This window comes from Gossypium hirsutum, chromosome D05, assembly GCF_007990345.1.
Source record: "Gossypium hirsutum isolate 1008001.06 chromosome D05, Gossypium_hirsutum_v2.1, whole genome shotgun sequence".
Lineage (NCBI taxonomy): Eukaryota > Viridiplantae > Streptophyta > Magnoliopsida > Malvales > Malvaceae > Gossypium > Gossypium hirsutum.
The window spans coordinates 57,433,649-57,454,315 of NC_053441.1; the positions used below are offsets into that span (position 1 = coordinate 57,433,649).

General features: G+C 29.5%; 1 long non-coding RNA gene across 1 annotated transcript; it reads right to left on the reverse strand.

The window, feature by feature from the left end:
- Positions 1-16,995: 16,995 nt before the first annotated feature.
- On the reverse strand, positions 16,996-19,727 carry LOC107903677 (uncharacterized). Its single transcript, XR_001685881.2, has 2 exons — positions 17,946-19,727; positions 16,996-17,260 (listed from the first exon to the last, which is right to left on the reverse strand). It is a non-coding gene; the product is annotated as an uncharacterized lncRNA (long non-coding RNA).
- Between the last annotated feature and the right edge of the window lie 940 nt (positions 19,728-20,667).

The following is a 20,667-nucleotide window of genomic DNA, read 5'->3' on the forward strand; positions in this document are numbered from 1 at the left end:
ATTAATGAAACCTTCAAAAGAAAATGTGAAAGTGATTTATCAAACAATAATATTCTAACTTATAATATATTTAATTACATTTAGTAATTTATCAATCAAAACTTATTTAACATCCATCAATACTTCATACATAAAAAACGCAAGCATAAATTACCATTTAACTCAGATTTAACTTTGCAAGTAAACTTAAAATTTTATTTAATTTTGTTACTAAATTTGATTTGTTCACTATAGAGTTTGGTGACTTAAAATAAAAGTAATAAAAAGTTATTCTTTCAGATATCTTTTTAATGTTTAATAATAAATTAATTTATAAAATATACTTTCATTGGACACAGGCCTCCAAAGCGGTGAACCACTAATCAAATTAATTTGGGGATACCTAAATTTGTTTTCATCAATTAAGAAATTTAAAAAATTGTTGAGACCTCATGATTATCTTTTATAATTTCAGGCTTATCAACTATTTTGAAAACAACAAAACGTCTTACACCAAAAACTAAAAAATAAAAACGTCGACATTAAATTTGTTGGTATGCAATCAATTTTAAGTTGGTTTTTGGGGTTATATATCACTTTAGCATTGACTTACTTTTCTACTCTTAGTCTTCTCCAACAAGTTAAATATTTGAATTTTAACAACATTGGCAGGTCTTTGGGGTAGGGTCGACCAAAACTTAATAGAAACAGATGATATAGGTTGAGTTGGCTCGGCCAATTCGAGTCGACTTGTTCAAATTATTTAAATTAGTAAATTTTAGGGTGCAGTTAGAATTTTTTGTTTTGAGATGCTAAGATTAAAAAATTTCAGTTGCTAAAACAAAAAATTTGTATTTAAAAAGGCATAAATTAAATAATTAAGTTTTTCAAGTTTCCATTTAATCAAAGGTTAAAAGGACTAAATTGAAGCTTTTTATTTTTAAGAAAGGCTGAATGCCAAATTGCCCAAAGCCCATGCCCCTAGCTATACAACTAACTTTTCTATGATTAGTCCTTGGTTTGCTTTGGGTGGAATCTTCCAACTAGCCTCATCCTTCGTTTTACTTTCCAACAATTAGTTTATCATGAGTTTTGTTTTCTTTAAAAAAATATTTTTGTGGATATTAGGAGATAATGAAAATTAATTTAGTATGAAATTTTAATAAAACTGGAAAATAAGTAATTTATTTAAGAGATCACAATTAAACGTTAGATTTCCAATTTTTAAATTTTAAATTATTTTGACAATTGCATAATATTTTGAGCATTGTAGGAATGCCATAATCTTCCCTACGCATAATCGACTCTTGAGCATGATGGATCCTAGGCCTTCTCCTCTATTCTCGTACCACAAACTGCTTCGAGTGTGGATTCGAACAATCACAAATTAAACACAAAACCAGAAATGATTTATTACTTTCAATAGCAAAGTAATTCTCTCTCAATAGAAACCAATAGAATTGTAATTCCTAAAAAATAAAATTTATTTTTGGAAAATATATTCCCACTACTTTCTAGCAGAATAATAATATGTGAAACTTATGTCTTGTGTTAATAGCTCTACCAGCACTATCTATTTATAGGGAGAGACACGAGAATCCTGGTTGACTTAGTAAAACACGAATAATATTTATTTCATTGAAAACAATATTCCACCCTAAGTAGATCAAGTTTGTATGACGCATGGATCGAAGCTCAATCTAGGAGAAAAAAAAAAGGAATTTTCTTTGTAAAGAAAATCTGAGATTGTACTATTTTCAAAGTTATAAATAAAATTATAAGCTAAATTTTCAAGTCAATTTTCAACTCCAATTTTGTATGCACAAATTTCTAATACACTTGGTGGGACATTCTTTGACTTTTATCTATTCTCTCAAAAAGTTAAAGTTCAAAGTTGCATTAAACTCAAAGAAGATAATCATTAGTAAACCAGCTCACAAGCCTGCTCAAGCTAATCCTACAACTTGTTCCACTTCATCATCAAACACCAATGTTCTTGCTTATCCTTATGGAATTAAACAGTCTCATTTTTTGCATTTTGGATACACACCTAGTTTTGTTTGATGCTAAAACAGTCCCTGAGCACTCCAAAGCCTATAATTGAACAAATAACACTAATTTAATCTTACATAACGTGATCCCAAATTGAACTTGTATCGAGGTTTTAACCCATAAGTGACTAAACTTTACCTTCAACCGATGAACAGTCATTCCCACATAAACTAAGACTCCGATTGGCGATTACGAGCCCTTGAATCCTCCCCTAATTGGCATAAACAAAACACTTCAGAAGAAAGTTAACAAACAGAGACAAATCACTTATCTAAAACTTACTGAATGATCACAGACAAACGTGGGGCGACACAAGGCAGAGTGGGAAAAGAAAAATCAAGAGGATGAAGGGTGAAAGAGAGCAGAAATTTGGTAGCAATAAAGAGAAAACGGTAAGAGGGTGGAGGGATTTTGGGGAAAGTAAAAAAAAAAAGATGAACAGAATATTTGATAACTACCCCAATCCCTTATTTCTCTCCATCAAACTCTCCACTAAATCCACTACTCGAATTTTTAGTCCATCTCAAACTCTCCTGGACGCATGAGCAAAAAATAATGCCCATGCCAAAATTTGAACACATGACCTCCTTCACACCAACACTCCACTTATCCACTAGACCAACAGGCTCATTCTTTTAATTATTTGTCAACTTTTACTTAAAAGCCTACTGACCAAAAAATACCAAAATTTGCCCAAGTCCTAGATTGAACTTGGGACCTCCCAAACACACCCAGAACACATAGCCAATTTTCAAGCAATCTGACATGAATTCTCAATCACAATTAATTGAATTCAAGATATATTTGGATGAGAAGACAAATATTTCAATTTTAACACAAACCAATGCTTGGGATGATTTGGGATAAGAACTCCAACATTTTAAGATCACATTTTCTTTTATAATTTCAGGCTTATCAACTATTTTGAAAACAACAAAACGTCTTACACCAAAAACTAAAAAATAAAAACTTCGACATTAAATTTGTTGGTATGCAATCAATTTTAAGATGGTTTTTGGAGTTATATCTCACTTTAGCATTGACTTACTTTTCTACTCTTAGTCTTCTCCAACAAGTTAAATATTTCAATTTTAACAACATTGACAGGTCTTTGGCCGAATAATTTTAAACGTCTCATCATTGCAAAAATGAAATAATAGAAAAGAAAGAGTAGCCATTTTATGAAATCTATAATTCCAACTGTGAATAAAATATAAATTTTATGAATGTGGACAAGCCATTTTATTTATAATTTTCTGTGTTTTTCTGACTTTTTTTAAGTCATTTTCTTTGTTTCCTAACCAAAAAATTTGCCCATCACTTTAAATATAAATTTAAATATAAATTTTCTTTTTAAAATATAAATTACTTGTCACAATTCATCTTTCTAAGTCAATTTGCCATCACTTTAACATACACTAACTGTTCTATGATTAGTCCTTGGTTTGCTTTGGGTGCAATCTTCCAACTAGCCTCATCCTTGGTTTTACTTTCCAACAATTAGTGTATTACGGGTTTTGTTTTCCTTAATAAATATTTTTGTGGATATTAGGAGATACTGAAAATTATTTCACTATGAAATTTTAATAAAACTGGAAAATAAGTAATTTCTTTTAAGAGATCACAATTAAACATTAGATTTCCAATTTTTAATTTTAAAGTTTTTTGACAATTGCATAATTAATAAGGTACCAATTTTGAGAGTTGTAGGAATGCTATAATCTTCCCTACGCATAATTGACTCTTGAGCATGATGGATCCTAGACCTTATCCTCTATTCTCGTACCAGAAATTGTTTCGAGTGTGGTTCGAACAATCACAAATTAAACACAAAACCAGAAATGATTTATTACTTTCAATAGCAAAGTAATTCTCTCTCAATAGAAACCAATAGAATTGTAATTCCAAGAAAATAAAATTTATTTTTTGAAAATATATTCTCACTACTTCCTAACAGAATAACAATATGTAATACTTATGTCTTGTGTTAATAGCTCTACCAGTACTATCTATTTATAGGGAGACACACGAGAATCCTGGTTGAATTAGTAAAACACGAGTAATATTTATTTCATAGAAAACAATATTCTACCTTAAGTAGATCAAGTTTGGATGACGCATGGATCGAAGCTCAATCTAGGAGAAAAAAATAAAGGAATTTTCTTTGTAAAGAAAACCTGAGATTGTACTATTTTCGAAGTTATAAATAAAATTATACGCCAAATTTACAAGTCAATTTTCAACTGGAATTTTTTATGTACAAATTTCTAATAGACTTGGTGGGACATTTTTTGAATTTTATCTATTCTCTCGAAAAGCTAAAGTTCAAAGCTGCATTAAACTCAAAGAAGATAATCATTAGTAAACCAGCTCACAAGCCTGCTCAAGCTAATCCTACAACTCGTTCCACTTCATCATCAAGCACCAATGTTCCTGCTTATCCTTATGGAATTAAACAAAAGACAAAAGCTCTCTAAGAGTTATTTGAACAGACAAAATATTCAGATGTGTTGAGATGGAAAGTGACAACGCAAAGTTGATTGAAACTATTTGTAACGGGTTGGCTACAATAAGTAGTGTTGTGAAGTAAGATAGATTCACGATTGGTGTTCCAAAATTGAGTAGCTAGTTATCTTGGAAGATCCTCCACATTATGTGAGATGCTGGCTTGAAGAAGATATTAGACAATTGCTAGTGACTGATGATAATTTTCATTTGGACTGATGCTTGCTTAATTTTCTAAGCTTATGTTCAACCAAAAAAAAAAAATTAAATATGTCTAAATGATCATAGAGTTAACATTTAGTGTATAAAAAATTAATATATAATTTGTTTTCAATTGTAGTTTAGTTCTAGAAATACCAACGATGAACCTTAAAACGGAAATGAAAATTACAAAAAAAAAAAAACAAACCACATCTATTATCAAACCAACAATCCATGTCTAAACTTAAATTAACAAAATTCGTTACGCAACTCGGTACACTATTTTATATAATCAATATATTAGATTTATTCTTGATGCACATGTTTTATTATAGTTAAAAATTAAAATATATGATTTACTAAGTTTTAATTGAATTAGTATTGGTATTATATCAGTGTAGGAAAATGTGAGTTTAATCGTACTTAAATATGTATCCTCCAACTCAACAGTTGGGAAAAGGTTATTGATAATTAAATTATACCAATTTTTACAATATCTAAAAAGCATTCATAAACATATTCATATTGATGGGCTCTTTCATTATTAAACTTTTTTTCTCTCACAAGTAAAAGTACTTGTGGTGAGGATCATGTAAAATAATAAACTGAATAATTTTAAACGTCTCATCATTGCGAAAATGAAATAATAGAAAAGAAGACATTTTATGAAATTTACAATTCCAACTGTGAATAAAATATAAATTTTATGAATGTGGACAAGCAATTTTATTTAACTTTTTTTAAAGTAATTTTCTTTGTTTCCTAACCAACATGAAATTACTTGTCACAATTCATCTTTTTAAATGAGAAACATTTTCCACAATTTGCCATCACTCCAACATACACTAACTTTTCTATGATTAGTCCTTGGTTTGCTTTGGGTGCAATCTTCCAACTAGCCTTATCCTTGGTTTTACTTTCCAACAATTATTGTATCCTCCTCATTACTTTTACTTACCGACGGATGAAAAATTCACTGATCAAATTAATTCAAAGATTTTTTTTTTCTAAATCAAGTGAATTCACGAGTTTTATTTTCTTTAAAAAATATTTTTGTGGATATTAGGAGATACTGAAAATTATTTTACTATGAAATTTTAATAAAATTGGAAAATAAGTGATTTATTTAAAGGGATCACAATTAAACATTAGATTTTTAATTTTTTAATTTTAAATTTTTTTGACAATTGCGTAATTAATAAGGTACTAATTTTGAGCATTGTTGGAGTGCTATAACCTTCCCTATGCATAATCGACTCTTAAATTCACTTTTTTCTCTAGAATTTTAACAAACTTACAAAATGATTTAATGATATTTAATTATTGATGGGTAAAAAAATTATATCATATAAATTCCGAATAATTAATTATATATCTACATATTATAACCAATTCATCTTTCAAAATTATTTCCTTATAATTAAAGCAAAAATTATATTTATAAAATTCTAAATATATTATAATTCTTGTAAATATATATATTTACATATATAAGTCCAAATTGTAATAGAGTTAACATTTATTGTATAAAAAATGTCTTGAAATTTTTTTTTTCAATTTCAAAAGAACTATTCCATTTATAAAACCATAAAACTTTAAAAATATAAACTCTATTAAATAAAAATAATAATATTTTTAAACAATAAATATTGACTTTATTTTAAATTGACATTATCTAATTCTTTTTAATATGTATCGCTAAGCTTTACATTAATATACATGTTTTATTTGTTCGTTATTATTATTATTATTATTATTATTATTATTATTATTATTATTTCTATGATTATTATATTATACTTATCGGACTACAATCATAACCATGTCTATTATCATTCGATAAAAAAAAAATTAAGTGTTGAGTATAATGACAAGGCACATTACACTCTGAAGGGGAGATTAAGGTTTGGACAAAGGAAGAATATGATTCAAATTTTGGAGACAACATTCTTGAAATGAGCAACCATAAACCCCGATTATGAACCATAAAACGATCATGAAAAGTACCCAAAAAAACACATTTATTACCAAATAGTAATCCATCTAAGGATTAAATTAACAAAATTCACCATCCAACCGTGTAGACTATTATAAATATATATACTATATTTATTCTTCATGCAAATGTTTATTATATTTAAAAATTAAAATATATGGTTGATTGAGTTTTAGTTGTGTTAATATTGAAATTATTGTCAGTGCAAAAGAACATGAGTTCAATCATGTTTAAATACGTTTTATACTCCAATTTAGGAGTTGGAGAGGATTCTCAATAGTTAAATTATATCAGTTTTTGTCTATTTAAAAATGATTTATAAATAATATAAGTAGAAAATTTTTAAAAAAATACATATTCATATTGATCGGCTTTTTCATTATTAGACTTTTTTCCCCACAGGTAAAAGTATTTATCGAATTCAAATTTTGGGTTTTAAATAAGGGTTTCGGATTTTTTTTAAACATTTGTGTGAGTTTTTGCCAAATTTTATATTTTCGGAACGAATAACTAAGTTGATTTTTAATTAGTTTTTCAAACAAGTCGATGTAATTCCTCAAAAATCTAGTCAAAGCGTCTAGGCTGGGTTTGGAGGTGTTACACTAACGTTACTAAAGTTAATCTTAATCTATTTAGTCTAGATCTAAACATCAATATTCTCTTCCAAGAAAAATCAAGATTATCAAATTATTACAACTGTGTAGCCAGACAATCATATTAAATATGCATAAAACATAATAAATAATTAGCGAAGATTGAAACAATCAAAGAAAAAAATAAATAAATAAACTAAGAAATAAGGATCCATTATTGTTTCAAGAAAACAGAGTTTAGTTCATATTGAGTTGAGAAAACCAAAAAGGAGATTCAAAACAAACTTGTGATAAGGGGAACAATGTCAATAGATCATATTCAAGTTGTTCGACTTCAGATTTGACCTGAAAAGAAGAAACCAAACATATTTAGGAAAACAAGAAAAAACAAAGAAAAAAAACTAAAATGAGAAATTTAAGAATAAATAATAAATATTAAAAATAAATAAAGAAATTATAGAATAAAAAGTGGCAGATGGAATGAAGAAATGATGGATATAAATAAAAGATGGATATGACATATAGATGAATAAGTGTCTGATAACTCTTGAAAAAAGTTATATTTCATGCCTTTAGACCTAGCTAATTGCTTGTACTTAAGTATATTTTGTTGCTTTTTAAGACATTTTAGTGAGCATTTTTAATATTGTATTAGGACTTAGACTGAGTTGGAATTAGGTGCTTTTAATCGCTTGTGGTGGAGTTTTTTGTGTGTTGGTATGGCAGGAACAGGTTTTAGATCGAGGAAATAAATGAGTGAAGTTTTGTTTGGGCAAAAGTGCATATAGTTTTCCAACAAGGATGCCGTGGCAATGCCGAGAAGACCAAGTTCATATTTTTTGTGCAACAGTCCCAGTTCAAATTCAAACTTGTATGAGATAAATCCCCCTAAAAGAGGAGAAGATAATTACATTGATGTTAGTTGACCCTAGCCTAATCTATCTATTAAATCCAATGAAAGGGATCTCACAAATGGTAGAAAAAAGTGAGAGAGATCTTTAGGGGTGAATAAGGGTTTGGCTGTGCAAAGGAAAAGAAGTCAAGGGCAATCATTCTTAGCCTTCACAGGACGTTTTATTGCCAAAGTGTGGACTGGGCAAGTGAAAGCTGTTTCCCAAAGTTCTTCTGTTATTTCCATCAGTGTTCCTTCGAAAGATTGAATTGAAGTAGTTGAACACAATGTCAGATAATATTTTGGTTTGAAATTCTATTTCCCAGTTTATGAGCTAAATCTCATAAGGTTGGGATTACTTTCGATGAAACCTTTAATTTTTTTTATGGATGCAATATATATCTAATTTACATTACAGTTTCATTTGATTGTTCTTATTTCTTAATTAAAATGCAAATGATCTCTAGACATAGAAGACTATTCACATACTTATAAACTGATTATAATTCTAAAAGGGTTGGATTAAAATTAAATGAAATGAGCAAGTATTTGATAGACACTTGTAGCCGACTCCAGACATAGAGTCACGATCATACAGAAGGAACCCATGCAAGATATCTGAAAAGCCTTTAGACACAGGCAAGGCAACTTGAGGTTATTCTCTCACACGAGGCAGACCATTTTAGAACTCTTCTGTGTTGTAAAGTAGATACGATTTTGCCAAGGCATTATTGACAATAAGGGTTGATTCTGGGTAATCCCGACCTTCCAAATCCACATCGTATATCCTTCATTATTTTCCATAGTATCTTTGCCACATCATTATTAATTATTTATTTGTTCATTTACATAATATTCCCATAGTAATTCTCATAATTGCCATTACATTTCTACTCTCGATTTGCCATAGCATTACCAAATATTCATTAATTCCACATATTGATTACATCATTACTCTACTCATTGCCATTGCATATTTATCATTGACTTTGTCACAACATTAATTGTATTTTATGATAATAACTTGATCGATTTTGTGCCTCAATCTGATCATCGTGGGAATGATACTCACTCATCATTTATTACTTGATTCAACGTGTATACTTGCACAAATCGCATATCATTTCACATGCGACAATGTCCAATTGAACCCTTTAAGATATAAACTCAAACAAACTCAATTAATGGCTTTAATCAACCCACCAAGAAATAATCCTTGGCAAATTGAAGGATGAATAATGAATTCCCATGACTCCTTAAAGAAAATTGAGAAGAAAACTACTTCTAAAAATTACAAGAAACAATCTTGCACAAAGAAACTAACCTTGAGAGTTGGAAATTTTAGTAACGAACAAAGACAATTGTGTCTCTAATGAACATGAAAGAGCTTTACATAGGCTAGATAAGTACATCCAAATAAAATTTCGAAGTATCTTAAAACTTTAATTAATGTAAGCAAAAAGTAATTTTCAACTAAAATAGTCATAATTTCCGTAATAATCCCGTCTAGAAATTCTGCTCACACAGTCATCACTAAAATAGTCATCATTTGAGCTCTTGAACTAGAAATTGAGTGAATAAAAGTGTGTTTGATAGACCTTAGAACTCCATCAAGACATATCAATCGAAAAATATTTGGATCCCATCCAAAAAGTCATTGCAAGTTAACTGATTTTCCAAACTTGAAAATTGGCAGCTTCAGTGAATGGAATTTAATAAAGTTCACCCCATCTGCTCATGTATAAACTTGCAGTGGTAAAAAGTAAAAAGAAATAATCTATAGAGAAAATAGTTGAAGAATTTATGACGATTTATTCAGACCTTTTTTTCTTCTAGCCTTTGCAAGCTTGAAGTTTCCGTTGGTGTGTGAGAGTTGTTCCTTACCCTTTAAGTTATTTCTTTTCTTTTCCTTCTTTTTCTTTCTCTTCGATCTCATCACCTAAGGGTGCTCAAACAACTGATTCAGTTAATACCCGAACAAAGCTATCATTAAATGAAATTTTGAAACCCTTAATCATTAATGAAACCAATTTTTTGTTGAAACCTATTAACCGGCCGGATTGATTTCGGTTAATTTGTGCAGTTAACCAGAATTTATACATTGTTTGTTTTTGATCAAACAATTTTAAAACAAAGAACAATCCATGACAACTTTTTCCTTGTTTTTTATTCAAAAATTATTAAAAGAACTAAAAAAAATAACATAATAACAACACTAAATTAAAAACATAATAGCATTCATTACAGTACAAATCTTTTTTCTTTTTTTTCTTTTTGTTGACTTTTTAGTTTAATTTTAGTTTTTTTCAAATATTTTAGTTTTCATATTCTTGTTAAGCTTATTATAAGAAAACTTATAAATCCATTAGTTTTTATATATTAGGTTTGTATAATGTATTGGAGCTATCTCTATAATATATTTTTATTGATTTCGGTTAATCAATTAATTCGGTTAATTAGTCGATTTCAAACGAAACTAATTGATAAACAAAATCTTCAAAAACATTTAACCAACTCCCAACCAAATTAGATTCGTTGATCACCTGCTTAATCAAGTTAATCATATGGTAAAATGGCATATTTTTGGAATGGTTTTTTGGAATTATTGGCATAGGTTTAAGTTATGATCTTGAGATGTTGAGTTGAATTAAGTTTGATATGTATATTGTGATGCCTTCATTGGCATATTGGTTAGATATTAAAGGATGGTTGATTTGGTATGTTTTTGAAATGGTTGTTGGTATGTGTGATCTAAATTGATTAAATGAACTTGTAATGTTGAATGGTATAATATTTGTTGGTACATTAGTTAGTCTTATAGGTTGATGGAATTGGTATGTTTTAAATGTGTTTAAAATGTGTTTTGATTGTTTAAATGTTTGTGGAAATGGTGTGTCTTGGTGTACAAGATTTGAAATTGAAATGGCTTGATTTAGAAGCAACTTATGTTGTACACCACCTGGGACACTGGTTGTCACATGGTTGTGTGTCATTATTGTTTTAGGTACAGGTTTCACACAATCTGAGACTCGGCTCACGACATAGCTGTGTATCACAAGTCAGTATGTAACACGGTTTGGTACATGGCCTGCGACATGACCGTGTGTCCAAACTTCGAATGTCCACACGGTCTGGGCTATGTCACACGGGTTGGCCACATGGCCGTGTGACCCTTGTTTTCAAGTTTTCTAAAATTTTCTATTTTATTTCAAATTGATCCTAGAATATTCTCAAACTGTTTTTAGGGCCCGTAGGTTCGAATTAAGGCCCATAAGTGTATGTTTGCTATAATTAAGTTGTGTTAATTAATGTTATTAATTAAATGGCATGAATATTTTATTGTAAGTTAAATGTTTTAATTTGAACTATAATGCTCCGTAACTCTAATTTGGCGACGGAGACAGGTTTGGGGTGTTACAATTTTGGACTTGAAATTTGTTTTGGGGCTTTGTTCGATGTTTGTTGGATTTTAGTGTTTTAACATTAAACTACAAAATTGTATGATTTAACAAACTAAAAATTAGGTTTTCAAAATTAAAACTCTGGAAGTTTCTGTTTCAAAGATTAAGTAATCACTTAAGTGTTTTCCCATAAATAATTAAATGGTTTTTAACAAATGTTTTCCTTAGTTTTGGAAATGATATGCCAACATTAGTACTTTTAAAACACATGATTTCAAATTCAAATTCTTGGTTTTAAATAAGGGTTTTCAAACTTTGATTTTTTTTAACATTTGTGAGAGGTTTTTGCCAAATTTTATGTTTTCAGAACGTGTAACTAAGTTGATTTTTAATTAGTTTTTCAAACAAGTCAATGTAATTCCTCAAAAATCCAATCATAGCGTCTAGGTCGGGTTTGGGTTGTTACACTGACGTTACTAAAGTTAATCTTAATCTATTTAGTCTAGATCTAAACATTAATATTCTCTTCCAAGAAAAATCAAGATTATCAAATTATTACAACTTGGTAGGCAGACAATCATATTAAATATGCATAAAAGTTAATAAATAATTAGCGAAGATTGAAACAATCAAATAAAAAATAAATTAATTAACTAAGAAATAAGTTCCATTATTGTTTCATGAAAATAGAGTTTAGTTCATATTGAGTTGAGAAAACCAAAAGCGAGATTCAAAACAAACCTGTGATAAGGGGAACAATGTCAATAGATTATATTCATGTTGTTTGACTCAAGAAAGAAATATTCGAATCTAACTTGAAAAGAAGAAACCAAATAGATTTAGAAAAATAAGAAAAAAAAACAAAGAAAATAACTAAAATGAGAAATTTAAGAATAAATAATAAATATGAAAAATAATAAAGAAATAAAGAAATTATAGAATAAATAATGGAAGATGGAATGAATAAACGACGGATATGACATATAGATGGATAAGTGTCTGATAATTCTTGAAAAGAGTTATATTTCATACCTTTAGACCTCACTAATTGCTTGTACTTAAGTACATTTTGTTGCATATTGAGACATTTTTGTTCGTATTTGTAATATTGCATTAGGACTTAGATTGTGTTAGAATTAGGTGTTTTTGATCACTTGTGGTGGAGTTTTTAGTGTGTTGGTATGGTAGGAACAATATTTAGAACGAGGAAATAAATGAGTGAAGTTTAGTCAGCGCAAAAGTGCAGATAGTTTGCCAACACGTATGCCGTGGCAATGTCGGGAAGACCAAGTCAACAAATTTTTGCGCAACAGTCCTAGTTCAAATTCAAACTTGTACTAGATAAATCTCCTTAAAAGAGGAAAAGATAATCACAAGTTGTTAGCCGACCCTAGCCTAATCTATCTATAAAAGCCAATGAAGGGGATCTCACAAATGGCAGAAAAAAGTGGAAGAGATCCTTAGGTGCGAATAATGGTTCAGCTGCGCAAAGGAAAGGAAGTTGAAGGCAATCTTTTTTAGCCATCACAAGACGTTGTGCTGTCGAAGTGTGGACTAGACAAGTGAAAGTTGTTTCCCAAAGTTCTTTCGTTATTTCCGTCAGTGTTCCTTCAAAATATTAAAGTAGTTGAACATAATGTTGGATAATATTTTGGTTTGGAATTTTAATTCCTAGCCCATGAGCTAAATCTCGTAGGGTTGGAATTACTTTTGATAAAACCTTAAACTATTTTTATGGATGCAGTATATATGTAATTTACTTTACTGTTTCATTTTATTATTCTTATTTCTTAATTAAAATGCAAATGATCTCTAGACATTGAAGACTTTCGCATACTTATAAACTGATTTTAATTCTGAAAGGGTTGGATTGGTTGGATTAAAATTAAATGAAATGAGCAAGCATTCGGTGGACACCTGTAGTAGACTTTAGACATAGAGTCACGCTCATACAGAAGGAACCCATGCAAGATATCTAAAAAGCCTTTAGACATAGGCAAGGTAACTTAAGGTTTTGCTCTCACGAGAGGCAGGCCATTTTAGTACTCTTTTGTGCTTTAAAGTAGATACGATTTTGCCAAGGCATTATTGACAGTAAAGGTCGATTATGGGTAGTCCCAACCCTCCAAATCCACATCGTATATCCTTTATTCTTTGCCATAGTATATTTGCCACATCATTATAAGTTATTTATTTGTTCATTTACATAAAATTTCCGTTGTAATTCTCATAATTATCATTACTTTCTACTCTCGATTTGCCACAACATTACTAGTTATTTATTAATTCCACGTATGGCTTACATCATTGCTCTACTAATTGCCACTGTATATTTACCATTGACTTTGCCATAGCATTAATCATATTTTATTATAATAACTTGACCAATTTTGTGCCTCAATTCGATCCTCATGGAAATGATACTCACTCATCACTTTATTTGTAACACCCCAAACTCGGCCTAGACGTTATGGCCGAATCTGGTGATGTCACATGGAGAGGGATTTGAAGACAAGATTGTTGAGTTTAAAAACCGTTACAGTAAGTTAGCTTTTATTTAATTCAGGAAAAAAACTAGTTGATTTGGCTTAAAACTTGTCTCTTAGCGGACGATTTTATAACCAATTAATTTAGGGAAAATCGTTTCTATTTACCAAAAAACTTAGTATTTAGGAAAAAAATCGTGTTTTGTAGAGTTGTAGTTTTTTTAAAAAACCCCATAAAAAATAGTATAAAGTCCCAAATTTAAAACCAATCAGTCCATAGTCCAGAAGATACATCAAAAACTCAAAATAAGTAATAAATTCTAGGCATTAACGGAAAACAATCTAAAATTTACGTGTGGCCACCATTGAGTCCTCTGCTGCACCGATCCGTCAAGTTTGAGGATTACCTATACAAATTAAATAGAGAAAGGGTGAGTTGTCGCAAACTTAGTGTGTAATCCCCACAGAAAACATGCATAGAGATAATTAACAAAATTTAGTTAGATACAGTCTAGGGCCTGTGCCCATCATAGAATCAGTTTGGGCCTTAGCCCATTCAGATATAGTCTTAGAAATACATTAGGGCCTTGACCAGCCTCTACAAACCACCTCCATCCAACCATACACACCATGTGGGGATTAAATCAACCAACCCATCCCTACACACCATGCTGTACCGAAATGCGGCACATAATTAGAAGGTTGCAGCTGGGCTGCCAGATAACATAAGTCATGCTCGGTATAGAAATCAGACAGACAGATCACACATATAGGTGTCTAAGTAAAGCTTACTGACCCTACAGTAGGTCCACAGTTAACTTGGGCGACCCGTGCAAAATTACAGAACTTTTTAGAAAAATGGGCTTACAAGCCTATGTGGCCCACTCGGCCCAAATTGGCCTTGACCACGTGATCCATTTTTAATGTAACCAGTGCTAGTTAATTATTCATATATGTTTTCACTATTTACTTATATGTTAATTTAAAGCTGTCTACTTGAGTCACTGTTACTAAATTATTTATATCTTGAGCTACAGAATTTCAAATTAAGATCCGCTTAATGTCTTTGAAACTAGACTCAAATATCTTTCTACTATAAAATTTTTATAATTTTTGGTTGAGCCAACAAGTACAGTAAAATCTTCAAACCTTCCCCTATTTTGCTGTCTGACAACTTCAACCCTTCTTTGCTAAGAATTAATTATCTCTTAGTACAAGATTTGGATGATGTTTACATTTGTTTCTATTGAAAATAAACTCATTAATAATTTAAAAATGTAAATTTTAAACCCCTAATTATTTTTCTCCAATTTTTGATGATTTTCCAAATTTAGAACAGGGGAACCTTAATTCTTTCTGACCTTGTCTCACGAAGTTTATTATACCTCACAATTTACAATTCCATTACTTACATCGTTTAAGATTTAATTCCATATTTTTTTCATCCTCTAATTCAATTTTCACAATTTATGGCAATTTTTCAAAGTTAACCTACTGTTGTTGTCCAAACAGCAAGCAATTTTGGCTTTTCGCCGAATCCTTTTTTTGCATTTCGGGTACACACCTGGTTTTGTTTGATGCTAAAACAATCCCCGAACACTCTAAAGTCACCAATGATAACCATCCATTTAAATATTGTTAACACGAGAACACTGAATTCACTAGTCCGAGTCTCCCCCTACGCCCAAATCGCAGAGAAAATACGTTACCACTTTAGTCGCTAAAAGATTCATGATAGAAAAGAAGAGAAACACTTACCGAAACTAAGCGAGCACTAACCGTGTGTGAAAATGAAGGAAAATAAATGGATTAGGGAAAAATCAAGAAGAAGAAAAAGAAGAGAAAGAAAAACTCAGAGAATTTCAACAAGAGGAGAGGGAGAAGAATAGACGGCGAATAAAATTCTGATAACCCCCAAAATCCCTTAATCTTCTCCCCTAATTCCCACTACACATCCACTATTCATAACCCCCTATTACATAACTCTATCCGAAATCTGATAAAAAAAAACATAATACCCTTGCCTGCATAGGGGTTCAAACACAAAACCTCTACTATAATAACACATCATTTAACCACCAGACCAGCAGGCCCATTCTGATGTAATTTACCCAAAAATCAAATAAAAGCCTACTCAACAAGAGTAAAGCCTAATTCATTCAAAATACCAAAATTTGCCCAAGCAAAAGCTTGAACTTGGGACCTCCCAAACACTCCCAGAACACATAACTACTAAAGCTGACAAATATTTGTGTCATATTTTCACAATAATGAAATTAGAAATTTTGGGACATTACATTATTACTTGATTCAACTCTTGCACAAATCGCATATCATTTCACACACAACAGTGCTCAATTGAACCCTTTAAGATATGAAATCTAACAAACTCAATTAATGGCTTTAATCAATCCACCAAGAAATAATCATTGGCAAATTGAAGGATGAAGAATGAATTCCCATGACTCCTTAAAAAAATTGATAAGAAAACTACTTTTAAAAATCACAAGAAACAAATCTTGCATAAAGAAACTAACTCTCAGAGTTGGTAATTTTAGTAATAAACAAAAACAATTGCGTCTCTAATGAACATGAAGGGGCCTTTACATAGGCTAGATAAGTACATCCAAATAAAATTGTCAAATATCTTGAAACTTTAATTAATGTAAGCAAGAAGTAATTTTAAACTAAAATAGTCATAATTTTCGTAATAATCCCGTCTAAAAATTCTGCTCACATAGTCATCATTAAAACAGTCATAATTTGAGCTCTTGAACTCAAAATTGAGTGAATAAAAGTGCGTTTCGAAGTTAAGTGATAGATCCTAGAACTCTATGAAGACATATCAATCAAAAAAATATCTGGATCCCATCCAAAAAGTCACCGCAAGTTAACTAATTTTTCAAACTTAAAATTTGGCAGCTTCGGTGAATGGAATTTAATAAAGTTCACTCCATCCATTCATGTATCAACTTGCATTGGTAACAAGTAAAAGAAAAAAATCTATAGAGAAAATAGTTGAAGAATTTATGACAATTTATTCAAATCTCTTTTTCTTCTAGTCTTTGCAAGCTTGAAGTTTCCCTTGGTGTGAGAGAGTTGTTCCTTACCCTCTAAGTGATTTTTTTCTTTTTCTTTCTCTTCGATCTCGTCACCTATTGGTGTTCAAACAATTGATTCAGTTAATACCCGAACAAAACTATCATTAACTGAAATTTTGAAACCCTTAATCGTTAATCAAACCAATTTTTTTTAAAAAAACCTATTAACTAGCTGGATTGATTTCGATTAATTTTAGCGGTTAACCAGAATTTATACATGGTTTTTTTTTGTTCAAAAAATTTTAAAACAAAGAACAATCCATGACAACTTTTTCCTTGTTTTTTATTGAAAAAATTAAAAGAACTAAAAAAATAACATAATAACAACAATAAATTAAAAACATAATAGCATTCATTACATTACAAGGCATATATATATATTTTTACTTTTTCTTCACTTTTTAGTTTAATTTTATATTTTTTCAAATATTTTTAGTTTTCATATTTTTGTTAAGCTTATTATAAGAAAACTTATAAATCCATTAATTTTTCTATATTGGTTTTGTATAATGTATTGGACTTATCTCTAATATATTTGGCCTATAATATATTTTTATTGATTTCGGTTAATCAATTAATTCGGTTAATTAGTCGATTTCAAACTAAACTAATTGGTAAACAAAATCTTCAAAAACCTTTAACCAACTCCCAACCAAATTAGATTTGATTGCTTAATCAAATTAATTAGGTTTGATAAATTAATTCGTTAAAACCAAAAAATCCACACCCCTATCATCACCTTTATTTTTAGGGATTTTAATCATGTTGCTGCACCTGATGCAGAAGTTGAGGTGGAACGAACTGCTTGCTACCACAATTTATGAATTATAGAGCATGCTCCACCGTAGTGAATCAAATTCGGTGGAGTAGAAGACTTTTCTTCACTACTTTATGCTCTATGCTCCAAGTCTTCTATTCTTCTTCCGAGACCTACAATGGGAAAATAAAAACTAAGAAACAAGTCTAAACTAACTTTGAAAATTAGAAATTTTCAACAAAATTGAAATAAAATATAATTAATCCATAAAAAACTATAAAATGTAATAAAAACAAACCTAAATACTAAAATTACCTCCTAAAATGCTGTGGAAACTATACTAAAATAACTCTAAATATGATAGTTATCAGAAGCGACTTGAATAAGCCAATCGAGTAGATGATTTCAACTATTGCAAATAGCATCAGTCGATTAACCATCCTCTTGAGAAGATCATAGAGTTGAAAGAAAAAATCATACAACTCCATGAAGAAGAAAAAATCATGTTTGAAAAAGAAGTGGCATTATCAAACTTGACATCAATGCTTTGGTTTCTCAATACAATATTAAGGAGAAATTCATCAAATTTGGCTCTTTCACTCCTATTACACTAGCTCTAAGTAGAAGTAAGATGGTGAATTTCGAAGGGATTGGGGACAATCATCTATTTTTGGAATATCAGAATGGTCATGATTGGACTCAAAGAAGCCAATGAAATGCATCTCTCCTAGGTATAAGCTTATATTGTCACATTGCTCCTAAGCACGAGCATAAATTGTTCATCCAAAATGATGATGCTCCTAAGCATGAGCTTAAACTGTTCATCTAATGCTCCTAAGAAGGAGCCTAAACTATTCATAAAAAATAAATGATGATCCAGTGAAGCAAGAGATTAAACTATTCATACGAAATAAATGATTACCTCCTAAGCATGAATTTAAATTGTTCATACATAATAAATGATGATACTCCTAAGCATGAGCTTAAATAGCAGTCCAAAAAAAATTGAACAACATTATAACTTTATCTTTTAAAAATGAAGGTACGTAGATAGCCTGGTTTCATTGCCAAGTTCAGTCAGTGAAACAAATTCTTGAAAGTAGGAAGCAAATAAAATTTCAAGACTTGTACCCTTTCTACGCCCAACAAAATTCAGAATTCAGCATTTGTTATTACTGTTTATCTCTAACTAAATTAATGAAAAGATAAATCAAGAAATTAAATCCTTTTAGAACTGTCTTATAAAGAAACCATATTCTTTAAGGATTACTTTATCTATAATTAATTAAATTAATAAGATATGAATAATAATAATAGAGTTTAAATTCTTATAGAACACTCAAATGAAAAAGCTAAATTCTACAAGAACTCTCTTATATCAAAGTGATTGGGCACTATAAAAATGGGTCACCTCCAAGTCATTCTACACATTCACAAGTTCAAGAAGTTCAAAAATTCTTTACGAAAATATGAAGAAACTAAAGAAGTAGAAGAAATTCTGATGAACATCATATCAGTTCTAAAGAAAAACTGCCTCCTATCCAATTCAATTGAGAGGAGGATGTCAACAGAAGAGAAGAATCAAAGAAGTTTTGTTTGTAAATAAATTCAAAACTATACACTCTTCGAAATAATAAATAAAATTTGACGCAAAATTTTCAAGTCAATTCTCAACTTAAAATTTGCGTGTACAATATATATAGGAAAGAATCCATTTACATTATATAAAACTAGTGTATGTATAATACAGAAATATTTAGTACATTATCAATAAAGTTTTTAAACTATGCACTGTGATTAAAACCAAAATAATAATAATAATAACAACCAATCACTTTATTTGACTAACTTTTCCCTACAAGTCTTTAGTATGGAGACAAATCAGTTTAATCAGCCTTTGGAGCTATTAACTGACATTTCCACCATTGATTTGAAAATCCTAACCCATCAATTCGCTTTAAATGAAACGAGATCCACTAGTGTTTGGTGTTATATTTTTAAAATGTATTTAGATTATTGTTTATTAATTTTATTTGTTTATATTTAAATCAAATGTAATAAATTGTTGAATTTATATACTTCATATTATAACAATATATTTTAACTTGCTACTTCTCTTTTTAATTTAATTTTTTGTAACTCTTCACAATTTATTTTGAAAAAAATTGAAAAAACTAAATGATTAAATTAAGGCTCAACTTTTCACTAACCTTAGTTTATTTAGTCTAACTTTTCACAAATTAATATACTCATTTCGTGTTTCATACCAACAACTTTTCTTTTTGGTAAAAAGAAAAAACAACTATACTTTTTTTTTAATCCCAAAATTAAGGCTTTATGAATGAAAATAATATTATATTAACTATGATAATTAAGTCTTTATTTTTAATATGATTAATATTATATATAATAACTTTAAATATGCTTCCACTAATCAGATATACTAAAGGAAAGAGTAACTTTCTTTTTATGGTAACTAATTTTCAATTATGTATTTTAATCTATCACTAAATAATTAATTATAATCAAGATGTTAATTTTCCATAAAATGTACATAATTTTGGTTGGTATATTAATAAATTTAGCCCTAAAAATTTACACATGCAATTTGGTCTTAATTTAACAAAATTTTCCCGCAACATTTGTGTAAATATGTAAATGTTGAGGTTAAATTTCTTGAATTTTTTTTAAAAAATTAAGGTCA